At 42.5% G+C, this 16,497-nt stretch overlaps 1 pseudogene; it reads left to right on the forward strand.

The window, feature by feature from the left end:
- The first annotated feature begins 13,560 nt into the window (after nucleotides 1–13,560).
- On the forward strand, nucleotides 13,561–15,788 carry LOC147417542 (E3 ubiquitin-protein ligase RING1-like pseudogene; annotated as a pseudogene).
- The last annotated feature ends 709 nt before the right edge of the window (nucleotides 15,789–16,497 follow it).

Here is a 16,497-nt window from a genome sequence, read left to right on the forward strand (position 1 = left end):
AGATTAATGGAAAGCTTCATAGTCGAAAGAGCACTGAAAGGAGATTTGAGCGAGCTGTGGAAGCCCTCACTAGAAGCCATGTCCGGATCGTCTCGAAGGGTGCACCGAGATAGATTTGAAGATTACATCAAAAATTTTGAGATTTTAGATGCTGCAACAGAGAATATACCTAACATTCCAATTACAGAAGAAGAAGTGGATGAAGTACGACGGCAACTGCTAGAAGAGCAGGAAGGCCAAGAGAGAGAGAGAGAGAAAGACAAAGGTAGACAGGGAGTTCAAGAAAAAGCCAGCAACTCCACCGTCAAGCCCGGAGTCCAGCCCACCGCCATCACCACGTCCTCTTAGCCCTCCACAAACCCAACAAAAGGAGGAGCTCGACACATCTTATGAACATGAAGATTCTAAGCAAGAAAAGAGCCAAGGGGAAGAGCAGAAAGAAGAAGTTAAGCCCAAAGATGAGCAGCCAAAGCCAGAGGAAACAAAGTTTAGGACATTCCTTGATCTATTAGCTGCGGGTTATTCAAGAGAAGAGGCAGCTACAGTAGCATTTGAGCTGGCAAGCACAAGGCCCAAGGAACAAATGCAGAGACTACGGTTATTGGAACTGAAAGAGATGGCCACTGATACAGTGGACCTGTAGCCACCTACCAATGACTGGGATGTGGTGATGCACAAGCTAACCGGGCTCAGGGCAAAATCATTGGCCACGGAAAGTGAGATTGACAATCTCAAAGCGAATGAAGTTCTTATCAAATCTGAAGTCGACACACTACAAAAACGAAGCCAAGAGCATATAGAGAAAGAAGCAGAGCTGCAAGCCAGTCTGGCCACGGCATTACAAAGATGCCAGGAGATGGAACGAGAAAATCAGGCAACAGATCAAAGACTTCAAAGAGCTGAAGAAGAATACAGGAAAATCAGCAAGTCCTTGACAGATGCAGAGAGGGAAAGGGACAACCTAACCCTGCAACTTACTGAAGAATCCAAAGAAGTGGAAACACTCAGAAATTCCAAGGAAAAGGTAGAGATAGAGCATGAAGCAAGCCAGGATGAGGTTATGGAGCTAAAAGACCAGATTAAAGTCAAAGATCAAACCATCCAACGACTGTGGGCATCTCCTGCCATAGTCAGAGCTACTAGCTCGACTCACACTACTTCAGAGACTGATTTATATGAAGAAGAAATCAAAGAGCTTCAAAAGCAATTAACCCTGGAGAAGCGGCAAAGACTGATGTTGGCAGAGTGCTCTATGGTAATGCAGAATCGACTAGAAGAAGAGCACAAGGCCATGCAAAATGAGCTAGAAGCAATCAAGAGAAAGCTCGAAGGGGTGGAAAAGATAAATGCCAATCTAAACGACCTCCTTGTGAATATGGGAGAGCAAGCGGAAGAAGAAAAGAAGACACATCAAAAGCAGATAGAAGAGCTGAGAGGCCAACAGCAAATAGAAGAGCAACAGTTTAGCACTAGGCCAGTAGCCATGGAGGGAATAGATATAGAGAATGTGGCAGATCCAGTGGACACAACCATGCAAGAGGAAATCCTTGTAGGACCCTCACAAGAGCCACAAGATCTGACCCAAGAAGAAGAAGAGAAGCTGCAAAAGGCCATAGAAGCGGCAATCAGAGATACCGCCAAAGAAGCCTTGGAATGGGAGCAGAGGGTCTTTAATCAATGACTATTCAGAAGATAGATGCCAGCAACCTTTGGCGTGAATGGCTACAGCCCTCTCTCCCATATCCTCTGCTGAAATATGAAGCTGCCATGATCAACAAGCGGATCAGAGAGGAGCCAACAATGCCAATGTACATAGCAAACATCTCCAAACCTGAAGGGGTCAAGCTGATAGTAGACTCTCAGCCCAGGTGGAGAAAGGCATGGCTGACAAAATATCCACAGTATCTAATCCATCTGGTAGAGGCACCTAAAGTGATCAGAGATAACCTCAGTTTCTGCCCTCTACCAAGGATGAGGACATGGAAGGCACATGAGCTGCTACAGAGAAGCCAACCTACTTGGCTAAATTACCCGAAGCTGCCAGGCTCGAAGGCAGGTGAGAGAATAAGTGAGCAATAGACCCATACCTTCCTTGTATGGTTATCAATGAAGCTCACACATCCACCCATAGATGCAGCCTTTTTCGGATCCCATACATCTGTATGTACTAAGTCCAATGCATTCTTAGTTACATGCTTATCATGAGGGAAGAATTATTTTGCCTTCTTTCCTAACTGGAAACATTCGCAACTGTTTCACATAGATGCAGTCTTTTGGGTGAGGCTTACTTCATGTTCATAATGTAAACACTTGTAGAAATAGCCTCAGCTTAATAACAATGAGGCATGTTCTTATTATTTGTCCATGCTCAACAGCTTCTGCAATGTGCCTATTCTTCCACTCAACGCCAACTATTTTTTTGTGGAGTATACCTCCATAAAAACTGCCTTTAAATTCCATGTTATTTTAGAAAATCATTAAATTCATTGGAGAAATATTCTCCCCTTCCATCTGACCTTAGGCAAAGTACTTTTCATGTTTCCCACTCTGTTTTTGAACCATGGCCTTGAAGTTTTGAAAGTGCATTAACACCTCACTTATATGCTTCATGAAATAGGCATGGTCATACCTTCCTTGTATTCCATCGATGAAGCTCACACATCCACCCATAAATGGTCTTTGTTGGGTCCTATACATCTGTATATACTAAGTCCAATGCATTTATAGTTACATGTTTATCATCATGAGAAAAGAATTCTTTCGCCTTCTTTCCTACCTTACAACCTTCACAAAATTTTCACATTTCAACAACTTTAAATACCGGCAAAGTAGCACTCACATAGTGCAATGTTTACCTTACTGCAACCAAGTATGGTTTTAAGGAGACTACATAAAGTGACTCACCAATCCAACTATGTAGCTCTAGTTTGGATATGAGATAGTCAAGTAGATCAAGCTACCCAAAATCTTCATGTACATGGGTAGCATTCTTAATTACTTGACCTACATTGTTTTTTACTTATGTTACAAAAGTAGATCAATGAATGGGAAAGGTACTTACATCTTGTAGAGTATGCATACAATAATACTTTCCATACTTCTACAGGAAAAGCACCTTTTGAAATCATTGAGGGAAGACCTAAAAGTTCCTTGCTACTTAAAGTACATGGGAAGATCTTCGATGCCAATGAGTATATCCGTGACTTACAAGAATATTTTCAAAAGATTAAGGAGGCTATATCCATCTCTCAGCAAAGGCAAAAAGCTGATGTTGACAAGCACAGAAGGGCCTTAACGTTCAAAGAAAATGATTGGGTCTTACTTAAGTTTCCCAAATCTCGATTGAGGCAAACGATGGGCAAAAATCCTATGGGCCATCAAAAGTATTATGCTAAACCAGCAAAAGGATACTATGGTCCTTTTCAAATTTTAAAGCCAATCAATGATATGGATTATCAACTCAAGCTGCCCAACCATTGGCTCATACACAATGCTTTTCATGTGAGCCTACTTAAGCCCTACAAAGGAGAGCCACCAAGTGAACCAATTATTAAAGATACTCCCGAAATCGAAGACCAAGAAGAGGTGCTACAATCCGAAGCTATTCTTCGGCATGAAGACAAGGTACTACAACAAAAATTATCTTATTAAGTTCAAAAATTATCCTTTTCAAGATGTTAGATGGATGCAAGGGATAGAGCTTAAGGATAGTATGAACCTTGTCAATGCTTACAATGCTACATTAGAGTTAAAAAATGTACAAATTTCTTTTAAATGACCAATGTTTTTGTCTTATAAGACTGGTTCTCTTTTTATTGAGCACAAATTTAAGTAGTATGCATACTTAGAATCATGTTTGTGATGACGACGTCTCTCAAACACAAAGTAGAATTTGTCACTCTACTTGGGAGAATGAAATGGACTAAAGAGCAGACATGCTTGTGGCAGCTATGTCTCCCAAGCACCAAATGGATTAGTCATCCACCTTGGAATGATGCCATAGGGTAAAAAGGGATCCTCTACCCGATAATAAACATTGAGTAATGACTAAAGATTTATCTCTTCTACCTCATAGTCGAGGATGACTATGATTTCAAGAGAGAGGTAATTTCATAAAATTTAATATGTAACCAACCCAAATTATTTTCTCATATTAAACTGATCATTTAATGTGGGAGAATAGACGGGAACAAGGGTTAGTATATAGACATGTGCTTATGGATCTATCTCAACACGGGGCCAAGGTTAAAGGGATCCAAGAGAGATGATCTGTCAAAGAGCAAGGCTAGCTAATGGAGCTTAAAAGACCTTAGGGTTAGCTTCATTAAAGACCTCCAATAGTTAGTGTGAAAAGCCTTGGACCTTAGGTAAGAGAGGGTTCTGCTTGAGATGGGAACACGGCCCAAGCTTGAGGTACTTGTCGTACTTAATGGCTGAGATGCTTGAGGTGCTTGATGACTGAGATGATTGAGGTGCTTGTCATGCTTGATATGCTAGCGTTGTACTTGAGGTGGGAACCTGGCCCAAGCTTGAGGGGCTTAAGGGCCAAGCTTGTGGTGGGAACCGGGCCCACGGTTGAGGGGCTTGAGGTGTCAAAAAGTCAACAAGTATCCCTACAAGGAGGGGGCTAGCCCTACAAGTTGGGAGCATGAGAGAGAACACACACACCCTCACTCAAGGCAAACCTAGACCAAGGAGGCAACAAGGACACATGTCAACCACCTCTTCATGTTGCCCTCATGGTGTTCCTAAAGCCTATTGGTTAGCCCCCCAAGGGTTCCAATGATAATTTAGTTGATTTAATTTATTGTTTTTGCATTTATCAAGTCCTCTCTCTCAAAGGGGAAAGGGGGAAACTTGTTCCAAGACTACCCTTGTTGCTTGATATGCATTATGCATGTGATAGGCTAGGCTTGCTGGGGTCTAATGAGCTTCCAAGTTGAGATAGAAGAGGGGGTCGACCAAAGCAAGAAGGGGGTTTCTTGGGGGGTATACTCTCCCACACACACTCACACATACTCTCATTGTGTGAAGTGCAAAGTGCAAGAGCTCCATCTCCTTCTCCAAGCTAGTAGAGAAGTTGAGAGCCTACACCAACACTCTTAGCTATGGAATGCAAATCCAACCAAGAACCATGCTGAAATTCAATGCTTAAGCTTGCCATCTTCTCCATCTTCATTACTATGCTATTATATATGCTAGCAAGAAGAGTGATGATAAGTGAGAAACTATTTTTTTCTCCTATGAATGTTTCTTCTTCCTTTTCCCTACCCTCATTCCCCACTAGCTCTCTCCACCTTCGAAGGTGTTTGAGGCCTTGGGATAATTAGTTCTTTTTACAAAGACAGTCACAAGGAACACAAAGATTGTATTGTGCCAAGTCTCTCTTGATGGGATAATCTATAATACAAATGTCTATTAGAGGGGGGACCGGCTCCACATAAATCCGTTCCTTAATTGTTGTCAAGTTCTCTAAACTCTCTCTCTTGCAAAAGTATTGTTCATGCCAAGTTAATTAAGTACTATGATTATGTTGCTACCATCAATTAAGTTCACCCTATATATGTTCTCAAAGTAGTCTCACAAAAATGTTCTCCCTAATTCTCTTAATTCCGCTATCCTCAAAGTACATAGGCCATTTCCATTACACTAAATTATCATTGGACCCCTTGAGAGGCCAACCAATAGGCTTCAGGCACACCATGAGGGCAAAATGAAGAGGAACTTGACTAGTGTCCTAGTTGCTTCTTTAGACCAAGTTTGCCTTGTGTGAGGGTGTGTGTGTTCTCTCTCATGCTCCTACAATGAGGGCTGGCCCCCTCATGAGTAGAGATATATTTGACTTTGTGGAACACCTCAAGCAGCTTAGTCATGGAGCACCTTAGCACCTTAGTCTATAAGCACCTCAAGCACAACCCTAGCTTGCCTAAGGTCAAACGACTTTTAACACTAACCTTTGGAGGTCTTTAATGAAGCTAACCCTAAGGTCTTTAAGCTCCATTAGGTAGCATTTCTCTTTGACAGACTATCTCTCATTTGGACCCCTTTAACCTTGGCCCCGTGTTGAGACAGATCCATAAGCACATGTCTATATTCTAACCTTTTGTTCCCATTTATTCTCCCACATTAAATGGTCAGTTTAATATGAGAACGTCATTTGGGTTGGTTAGACATTAGATCTTATGACACATGGTTTTTTTTCCAAAGAGTGTAAGGAATGCACGTGTTCCTAATGAGGTCAAAAATGAAACTAAAGATGAATTATAATTGTCTTGTTTCCTAATGAGTTTCAAAATGTGTTCACTCATGGATGACATTTCTAGGGAGTCAACTCCCAAAACAGACAAGATGACCATATGATAGGACTTTTACTTGGTAGTTTACTTCCTAATAACCCTCCTTATCAAGTCTCACTGGCTCAACAAGAGGAGATTATGAGACAAGTGAACGAGCTTGTGGAAAAAGGGATGGCCAGGTCTAGTTCATCTTCATTTTGTTCACCAATTCTACTAGTATAAAAGAAGGATGGTACTTATATTATGTGTATGGACTATCGGGTACCTAATCGGATAACCATAAAGAATAGATTTCCTGGCTAACATTGCAAATAAATGAATCCACGAAAAATTTCATGCTGCAGCAGGAAGACACATTCCCACGTATTATAAATTTTTATGTTGTTGTGGGACTGTCACGTTCTCACGTATTATAAAATTTGGGGAGGATTGTACAAACTCTCTTATGCAAGGAGACTTGTAAGTTTTCTTTTTTTCATACATAAAAAGGGAACAATATTTAATTCAAAAATCATATATTACAAATGATCGGATCATCAATCTATATAACTTCTAACCCTTCTTGTGGTTCTTTTTGAGGTCCACATAGCAAAATTGGATGTTAGGATTGCAACATACTAAACATTGTAGCAAGCTATGAAAATAAAGCACAAGCTCTCTCTTTCTCTCTCTCTAAGTTTTTGTTAAATGACACCAACATGAATTAGTAGGCACATTCTCTCTCTCCTAATTTTTCTCTACAAGCTTCTTGTTTAGTAATGTATACTCTTCTTGAATGTTGAAATTTCACAAACACAAATGATTAAGGACGTAACTACATTCTTATAATGCACACAATACAGTGAGATTGATTCAAGTAGTAATACTATTTTGAAACAAATTTAGATTGCCCCGATTTTAATTCAACACAAATATAGTTAATGAAGCACTCGTCAAGACTATTAAAATGAAAATGTTGTACTTGGCAATGGTTTGGTCACATGTGTTTGCATGTTGAAGCTATCCAACACTATACACCATAGACAAACAAATTCATAATGGAGGTTGTCGAAAGGAAAATGGCCATGCTGGATTGCTGAGGATATGGTCTTTGCAGTTCGATGAGTGCAACGTATGCCTTTATCTTGTCCATGATGTAATCGATCAAATTGCATTAACTTTGTGATCAGCACTTGAAAAGAGCAGGATCAAGAATATTTGAGTTGTTTTCAATGAATTTAGAGAGAGGATTGTCTCCAACAAATGTAAAAACATCCACTAGCAATTTGAAGCCAAGTGTGTATAGGCAAGGCATTACATTACTTTGTTAGCGTAGAAGGAAAAATCAAAATACTCGCAAGATGTTCGTCCACATGGCCACGATTTTCAACGGAAGTAGTCTTATCTTATAATCAACAAAAATAACAGCATCTGTTAGACAATAAAAATAACGCAAGCACCGTCGTTGCTTGAATCTTATCAGCTGATTACAAGATATGCGCAACATTATTGTGAAAAGGAAGCTCTGTGCTCTTTTCACAGGGTGCCTTTGCTCTCTCCACATATTGGGCATGGAAGCTAAGGGCTTTTGATTGCAAGATATGCACAACATCGTTGTGTGGCATTAACTAATTACAAGATATGCACAACATTATTGTGCAAAGGAAGCTCTGCGCTCTTTTCACACGGTGCCTTTGCTCTCTCCACATATTGGGCATGGAAGCTAAGGGCTTTTGATTGCAAGATATGCACAACATCGTTGTGTGGCATGGAGGCTGTGGTGTTTTCAGTGAGCAACATCGCCTCTGAACGCAGTAGAAGTATCCATTCATAGTCCTCAAACCAAATGGCTTTTACACTAAAATTGACTTGGTCTTGTGCGATCGCGCAATAGATTCAGCAATAAGGCAAAAATAAGGGCTTGTTGGAAAATGGTGTCATGCTTGGCACAACTTTTGGTTGCCATTTGTGCACGGTGGGAGACTCTTTTTAGATGCAACCGCCTCTGCTTGCATCTTGTAAGGCAAATGAAAATGAGAAAGGTGTTGAGGTGGGCAAGCTAATAGAGAGGAGATTGTCAGTTAGGCTCTTGGCATTGCCCTTTTACTCTAGATGATAGTCTAGAGATGATCCCCATCAAAAACTTCCCGTGCTATCATGACGGTACCACATTTGACATACATATAGATAGCACCACCAAGCATGGAATCTTATTGCTGTTGCTGCTGTTGATGAGTTAAGAGGTGCCTCGATTCAAGGAGCTGCAAATATTATGTGGAGATAATAACCAGCAATCTCATCATTGCATAAGGCTATAGGCCTTCAAGGTCCTTCCCTTCTGTCTAGATTTCTGTCGCAGAGCTGATATGGACACAAGATGTTGATATGGACACAAAAATTCACAAAGATGCTGATGTTGAAAAAAGATGTCGTGCTTGGCACTGTCTTGGTTGATATGTATGCCAAATGTGATGCGGTTGAGAAAGCACAAAAAGTTTTTGAGGAAGTTCCTGTCTAAAATGTCGCCTCTTGGATTACACCGATTGCGGGACGTGATTAACAAGAGCGGGGCCAAAAAGCTCTAGGCTGTTTCTAGCGGATGCAAAGCAAGTGTATCTCTCCAGTTGGCAATCACCTATGCATGCATCTTGAAGGCATGTGGATCTACTCCAAGATGCTGATGTGGGCACAAAAATTCACAAAGATGTTGATGTTGAAAAAATATATCGTGCTTGGCACTGCCTTGGTCAATATGTATGCCAAATGTGGTGCACTTAAGAAAGCATAAAAAGTGCTTGAGGTGCTTCCTATCCAAAAAATCGAGTCTTGGAATGCATTGATTGTGGGATACACACAATAGGAGCAGGGCCAAAAAGCTACATGCCGTTTTCACGGATGCATCTCTTCAAATTCAGTCTGAATGGAAATGCTTGCGCCTTGAAGGCCAGTGGCCTTACACAAGCCGTTCACATGGGTGAGCGTATTAATGAGAAGATACCTAATCCAACACTCTTGGAGAAGGATGTCATGCTTGGCAATTCTTTGGTTGACATGTATGCCAAATGTGGTACTATCACGAAAGCATGAAAAGTTCGTGATGGGCTTTCTCTCCAGAATGTCATCACCTGCAACATGTTGGTTGCAAGATATGCCCAATATGCCTATCGCAAGGGTATCAAAATCCACGATGTGATTGCTAGTCGGGGACTGTTGGGAGTACGATGTCATGCTTGGCGGTGGTTTGATCAATATTGTGGTTCCCTTTTATGAAACATAATGCTTGGCACTGCCTTGGTTGACATCTTTGCCAAATGTGGCAGGGCCACGGAGCCCTGGGCTGGGCTGTTTCCAATAGATGCAAAGCGAGGGCATCTCTCTAGATGTAATCACCTATGCTTTTGTCTTGAAGGCATGTGGCAATGCCTTGATGTCCGGAATGTCATCTCTGCCAGGAAGCTCTTGCTGGCTATTTTCAAGATGCAAAGCAAGGACATTTCTCCTGATGTAATCACTTATGCCTGCATCTTGAAAGCATGTGGCACTACATAGGAGCAATGATCATGTATGCGAGATGTGGTGTACTTGAGAAAGCACCAAAAAGTGCTTGAGTATGCTTTTGTCTTGAAGGTAGGTGGCACTACACAAGATACTGATATGGGCAACAAAATTCACGATGATATTGTTAGTTAGGAAATGTTGAAAACAATCTAGACCTTCCTGGACCCTCGATGCCAAGATTCCTGATAAGATTCGTGTCCAAAATGTTGTCTCTTGGAACGCATTAATCGCGGGACATCCCCAACAAGCGAAGGGCCAAGAATTTTTGGGCTATTTTAGCAGATGAAAGCGAGGGCATGGAATCATGTCTGCTTGCATCTTGAAGGCATGTGGCATTACATAGGACTCGACTGCTGTCTCGTGGGGCACATTAATTGCAAGATATGCCCCTCATAGATGTGGCAAGGAAGTTGTGGGCTTATATAGCCTAGAAGTCAAAATCCAGATGCAAAGTGAGGGTCTCTCTCTAGCTGCAATCACCTATGCACAGGCATCTGGAACCCATGTGGCTCTGTTGCCCTTTTTTAATCGTTGCAGTCAAAATCCAGATGCGAAGTGAGGGCCTCTTTCATGATGCAATCACCTACGCAGGCATAGATGCAATCACCTACACAAGCATCACATGTTGCAATCTTTTTTAATCACACGTCGATCACAAGCATTGATGACTTGCAAATCTATCATGCTCCCTATTAGGTGTTCTGTTTGCAATGTCAGCAGATGCGAAGCAAGGGCCTATTAGGTGAAGCATTGATGACTTGCAAATCTATCATGCTCCCTATTAGGTGTTCTGTTTGCAATGTCAGCAGATGCGAAGCAAGGGCCTCTGTTTAGATGCAATCGCCTATGCATGCATCTTGAAGGCATGTGGCTCTATGCAAGAAAAAAATGTCATGCTTTGCACTCTCTTGGTCTATATGTATGCTAAATGTGGCGTGCTTGAGAAAGCACAAAAAGTGCTAGAGGAACTCCTTGTCCGGAATGTCTCTCTAGATGCAATCACCTACACAAGCATCACATGTTGCAAGATTTTTTAATCACACGTCAATCACAGGCGCTGACGACTTTCAAATCTATCATGCTCCCTATCAGGTGTTCTGTTTGCAATGTTAGCAGATGCGAAGCTAGGGCCTCTATTTAGATGCAATCACTTATGCATCCATCTTGAAGGCATGTGGCTCTACGCAAGAAAAAAGATGTCGTGCTTGGCAATGCCTTGGTCGATATGTACGCCAAATGTGGTGCGCTTGAGAAAGCACAAAAGTGCTTGAGGAGCTTCCTGTCCGGAATGTCGCCTCTTGGAATGCACTATTTGTGGGATGTGCGCAACAAGAGCAGCGACATAAATCCCTAGGCTGTTTTCAGCAGATGCAAAAGCAAGTGTATCTCTCAAAATTTAGTCACCTATACTTTCTTCTTGAATGCTACACTTACATCTTAAAGGCATGTGGCTCTACGCAACTGCTCGAGGAGCTTCCTATTTGGAGTGTGGACTCTTGGAATGCACTAATTGCAAGATTTGTCCCACGTGGGCAGGGGCAGAAAGCTCTAGTTTTTTTTCAGCATGCATCTTGAAGGCATGTGGCTCTAAGCAAGATGCTGATATGGGCACAAAAATTCACAATTTCATTGTTAGTCAAGGCAGTTGCGAAAAGATGTCGTGCTTGGCATTGTCTTGGTCGATAAGTATGCAAAGCGAGGGTCTCTCTCCAGATGCAATTACCTTTGCACGTAGCCTGAAGGCATGTGGCTCTACACAAGATACTGATATGGGCACAAAAACTCAGAAGTATATTGTGAGTCGGAGGCTATTGAAGAAAGATGTCGTGCTTGGCAGTATTGTCTTGGTCGATATGTATGTCAAATGTGGTACGCTTGAGAAAGCACAAAATGTGCTTGAGGAGCTTCCTATCCGGAATGTCGCCTCTTGGAATGCGTTGATTTGAGATGTGCGCAACAAGAGCAGGGCTAGAAAGCCCTAGGTTGTTTCCAACAGATGCAAAGCAAGAATCCTTCATCCACGTGGCATCGACCATCCAATGGCAAGTGCTTGCTCACTTTTTTTATGGCCTTCATCAGTTGACTTGTCAAGATGTGCAACTATTTAGCTATTCCTGCTCTAAACTACAGTTTCGGCCCTCTGACGTCTTTCTCATCGCAAACTGAGAAATCATCAGAATTACAGCCTTTCAGTGAAAACAGGAGATCGGCTTCCTTTGTTCTTTCTTGGTACCTTCATAGAAAAACCACAAGAGGGTAATCACTTCGAATTGATGCAGGATGTTAGCAAGGAAGCTCATCAAGGCTGTTCTAAGCATATGCAAGCAAAAGGCCTTTCTCCAATGCAATCATCTATGGAAGCAAGCACCTATGCTAGCCTCTTGAAAGACTTTGTAATATACTGACATGGGTGAGAGAATTGATGAGAGTGCTAGTCAGTCACAAGCTATTCAGAAACGCGTTGTTATTAGCAGGGATTTTCTTTATATGTATGGCAAATGTGGTGCCCTTACAATAACGCAACAAATCCACTAACAACTCTAGGGAAGAAGCAATACTCGTGAAACATATCAAGCAGACTCACAAACGCATGAGAAGTTCTCATGTCTGAACTGTCATCACTATTACAGATAAGCCCAACGTGGCTGTTTCAAAGAAGTACTTTGTTGTTCTCTTGCGATAGCGAAGGCCTCTTTCCAATTGTCCCACGGGGACAGGGCCAGAAGGCTCTAATTTGTTTTCAACAGATGCGAAGCGAGGGCCTCTCTCCAAATGCTATCACCTATGCATGCATCTTGAAGGCATGTGGCTCTAAACAAGATGCCCAACATCATTGATGCAAGGAATTGCATCAACGAGAGAGATTCAATCCCGCGGTGAGTAAGCATAATCATTTTTTGATTTTTGACACTGAGAACGCAGTTAATGAATGCACTGAAAATTGCATGCTACCGTGGGAATGGCATGTTCCCTTGTATTATAAAAATTGGGGAGGATTGTGCAAACTCCCCCATGTAAGGAGACTTGCATGTTTTTTTTTTGAAACATGAAAATGGACAACAAACAATTAATAACATTGACATCTTGTATGATCACGAACGTTGAGCTTGACAAAATTCTAACCCTCCTTGAGGTTTTTTGCGAGGTACCCCTTTGAAGCACTACGATTGGTATCCCATTTTTGCAAAGAACGCCTCTGAACCACGACACTCGGTATCCCAAACACTCTCAGGTAAAAAAATCTAACACGCTTTGATGAAATCTCTCTCCGTGCTTCATTTTCTCTCAGATAAAAAAATCAAACACCCTTTGATGAACTCTCTCTCTCTCTCTCTCTCTCTCTGCCCCCCCCCCCCCCCCCCCCCCCCCTTCATATTGAAGTCTCTCCTCCCATTTAATAAATATCTTAGACATAAATTAATTTGATACGAACGCAGCTAACGAAGCACTCTAGTTTATTTGATATCATCCTTTCAAATACAACTAACAAAACAATTTAGAAGAGATTTCTCACATTATAAGATTTTAATGTATGACTAAAATGTGTGATACTATGTTCCTTCCCCTCTCCCTTGGCTTCCACCTGTGACACTGTTACTTCTACTCACTTTTATCCTCTAGGTCTACCTCCACTCGTATACATTATCTCATTTCAAATGCAGCTGACGAAGCACTCTAGTTAGCACATTTAAACTCGAATCATTTAAAATCGAATAACGTAAGGGGTTGGATGTCGTTTCACGACATGGGACCGCAAGCCGCGATCTGCAGGAAAGGACCGGGCAAGTTCCATAGCCGGCTTCTCTTTGAAATGTGATAGTAGGGATCAAGTGGTCCCCTAGGGCTAGGGTTTGCCATCAGTTCTTCATGTACAACTCGACCACGTGCTTGGGGTAGCTTGCATCCATGGCGTCTGATGCAGGTCAGCTTTACTACTGTCACCAATGCGCCCGGGCAGTGCGATCCGCTAATCCTAGTGAGTTGATCTGCCCAAATTGCAATGGTGATTTTCTTGAAGAGTGGTCTGACTCCCCACCTGATGCCACGGCCCCTGCTGCTCCCCCCTACCCTGCTGGCATCGAATGGGCCTACATGGCTCCTGGCTTTGGTCAGCTTCTTGAAGACATGTCCTCCTTCCTCACTCACATGCACATGGTGCAAGCAGCTGAAACTGGAGCGGAGCCAGACAACCTCAACCCCATACTTGTTCTGAGAGGTCGCATTCAAAACCTTCTTAGCATGCATAACAGAGAGCTTCCTCTTGAAAATGGTGCAGGTGGCCCCCCTCATCGCTTGCCTGGTAGCATTGGAGATTATTTTATTGGGCCTGGCTTTGAGCAGCTCCTTCAACAGCTTGCTGCGAATGACCCCAACAGGTATGGAGCACCCCCGGCTTCAAAGTCAGCTGTGGAAGCCCTACCCATCATCAGCATATCTGAAGAGCACCTAGGGACAGATGCAGCCTATTGTGCAGTGTGCAAGGATGAGTTTGAACTTTGCACGGAAGTCAAGCAAATGCCATGTAAGCATCTCTATCACGCGGATTGCATATTACCTTGGTTAGAACAGCATAACTCATGTCCAGTCTGCCGATATGAGCTGCCCACTGATGACCCTGACTATGAGCGAGGGGGGTTAAGAACAGGCTCCTCTTCAGATGTGACAGGAGTCAGGGGTATGCTTGGTGCGGGTGTAAGAGGTCCAGGAGGTTTTTCAATCCAAGGAATTCCAAGGCAGTTTCTTTTGGGGAGGCAGGCAAGAGAAACGAATATCTCTGTACAACAACAGGAACAACGGCCCTTCCCTTCACAAGATAATAATGGCAGGGGAAGGGAAGGGTCTCAAGGAACAGGAAGGAGGTTTTCACTTACCTTTCCCTGGTTTAGGGGGTTTACGACTGCATTTACATCTCCTGCTAATGCACCTGCAGGAAGTGGAAGTCAGTCCAATAGTGCAGAAACAGTTTCAAGTGGGCCCGGTGGGGGAGTGAATGAGGTTGTTGGACAAGTGTCTATAGATAGGCGTGATGATGCTGGTGATAGTGATATGTCCGATGGTAGACAAGGCCCAATGGGTAGCTAGATTGTGGCGAATGTGGTCTTTAGGTAAGAAAGGTGGTCGGCCCCATTTATTGTTTTACATCAGCATTGGGCTAAGGTGGAGGTGCCAGGGAACTCCTCTGATTTAAAGACACAGGCCCTAGAACTGTCGCAAGACTCATTGTGGTGTTGCTAGATGATTGGTGCGAAGTTGATGGAGCCCTTCTGTAAAAGGACATAGCTCCTAGAAGCAAAACCAAAAAAATGCCAAAGAAAAAGAAACAGTGCTCTATATAGAGCTTGCGGTGGGGTTAAGATGTCTCATGTCTCGGTTGTTCATGCATTGGCAGTGCAGATTACACTGTATTTTTAGTGTGCAGTTTCTAAGTGTGGCTGATGTGATATGAGCATTGTGTGGAGCAGGTATGTTGATGATTACCAGCTTTTATGCAGGCTAGATGCAAAATGTCTGTGTAAATTTATTCGCTTTATTGTCCTCTAATCCATAGTACTTGTGCTCAATGTAGAGCTAGCCTGGTTACTGCTACACAGACAGGGAGTGCTAAACAACTGATGATTTTAGTAGATGCACATTCAACAAGGGAAATGACTGCACTATGCGGAGTCTTCAATTAGCTCTTTGTGGTATCGATTCTTTGTATTGAAGGCTTCATCATGGCTGCATGGAGTCTCAGGTGCTGTGCAGTTTGTGGAACCTCATGTACGTGTGTGCACGTGTGTGTGTGAGTTTTGTGGGAGGGCGTGGGAGCAGAGGTTGACTAGTCCTACACCCATTATCCGTCACATATGGTGCTTTTGGGAATGTTGTAGCTTTTAAGTTAATGCTGTACATGATGCAGCCTTGTCTTGTGGATGACAACCAAGAGATTTAACGTGCACTTTTTTTATGGGGGAATTTACTCTTTACTGGATTTGAAAAGGCAGTAGTATTATCGATCATGCATACATAGTGATGGGTTGGTATGTTACATTGGCATTTGGTATTCTTAACTATCCTTTTGTGAAAGCTCTAATAGTGTTCATTCTTCCTTATCATGCTTGAGCCATCATAAGATGAATTGGGGCTGCTACATGGCAGTCATTGGCTAGTACTTCAGAGACCAAAAAGCTTTTGTGCAAAATCAATCGTCACATTTATCAATTTACGTTTTTGGATCGGCCTAATCTTGTTGTTGATATGACTAGCTGCTTGAACCATATTTTGATGGATGGTGAATCTGTGCCCCCGTGTTTGTATTGCAATTGGTGTCAAGTTTTCCTATTTTAAGGTTTTCAAGTTACTGTGCTTATTTGCTGCAATCTCTTTGAGTACCATGATACTGTAAAGAGAGTGAAAAACGAGCATGGCTATGGGCCATTTGCATCCAAGGTTGAGCTTTTTTGACATTTACATTGTCCTTTTGCCTCAGGCAGCTTCACCAACCTAAAGCAGGGATATTACGCCTCCTACCTTATCGGCCCTTATGCATGTAGCTGGATTCCATTTTGAGCTGATTGTAGGGTCCGAAGCTGGTGGTTCAGTAGCAGCCTTGAACCACACAAAACAGATTATGGGTCAAATGCATCTTGGGATATGACTATGTGGGATGATGGATGTTGAATGT

The sequence above is a fragment of the Adiantum capillus-veneris genome, chromosome 30 (assembly GCF_014529385.1).
Source record: "Adiantum capillus-veneris isolate H3 chromosome 30, ASM1452938v2, whole genome shotgun sequence".
Classification (NCBI taxonomy): Eukaryota; Viridiplantae; Streptophyta; class Polypodiopsida; order Polypodiales; family Pteridaceae; genus Adiantum; species Adiantum capillus-veneris.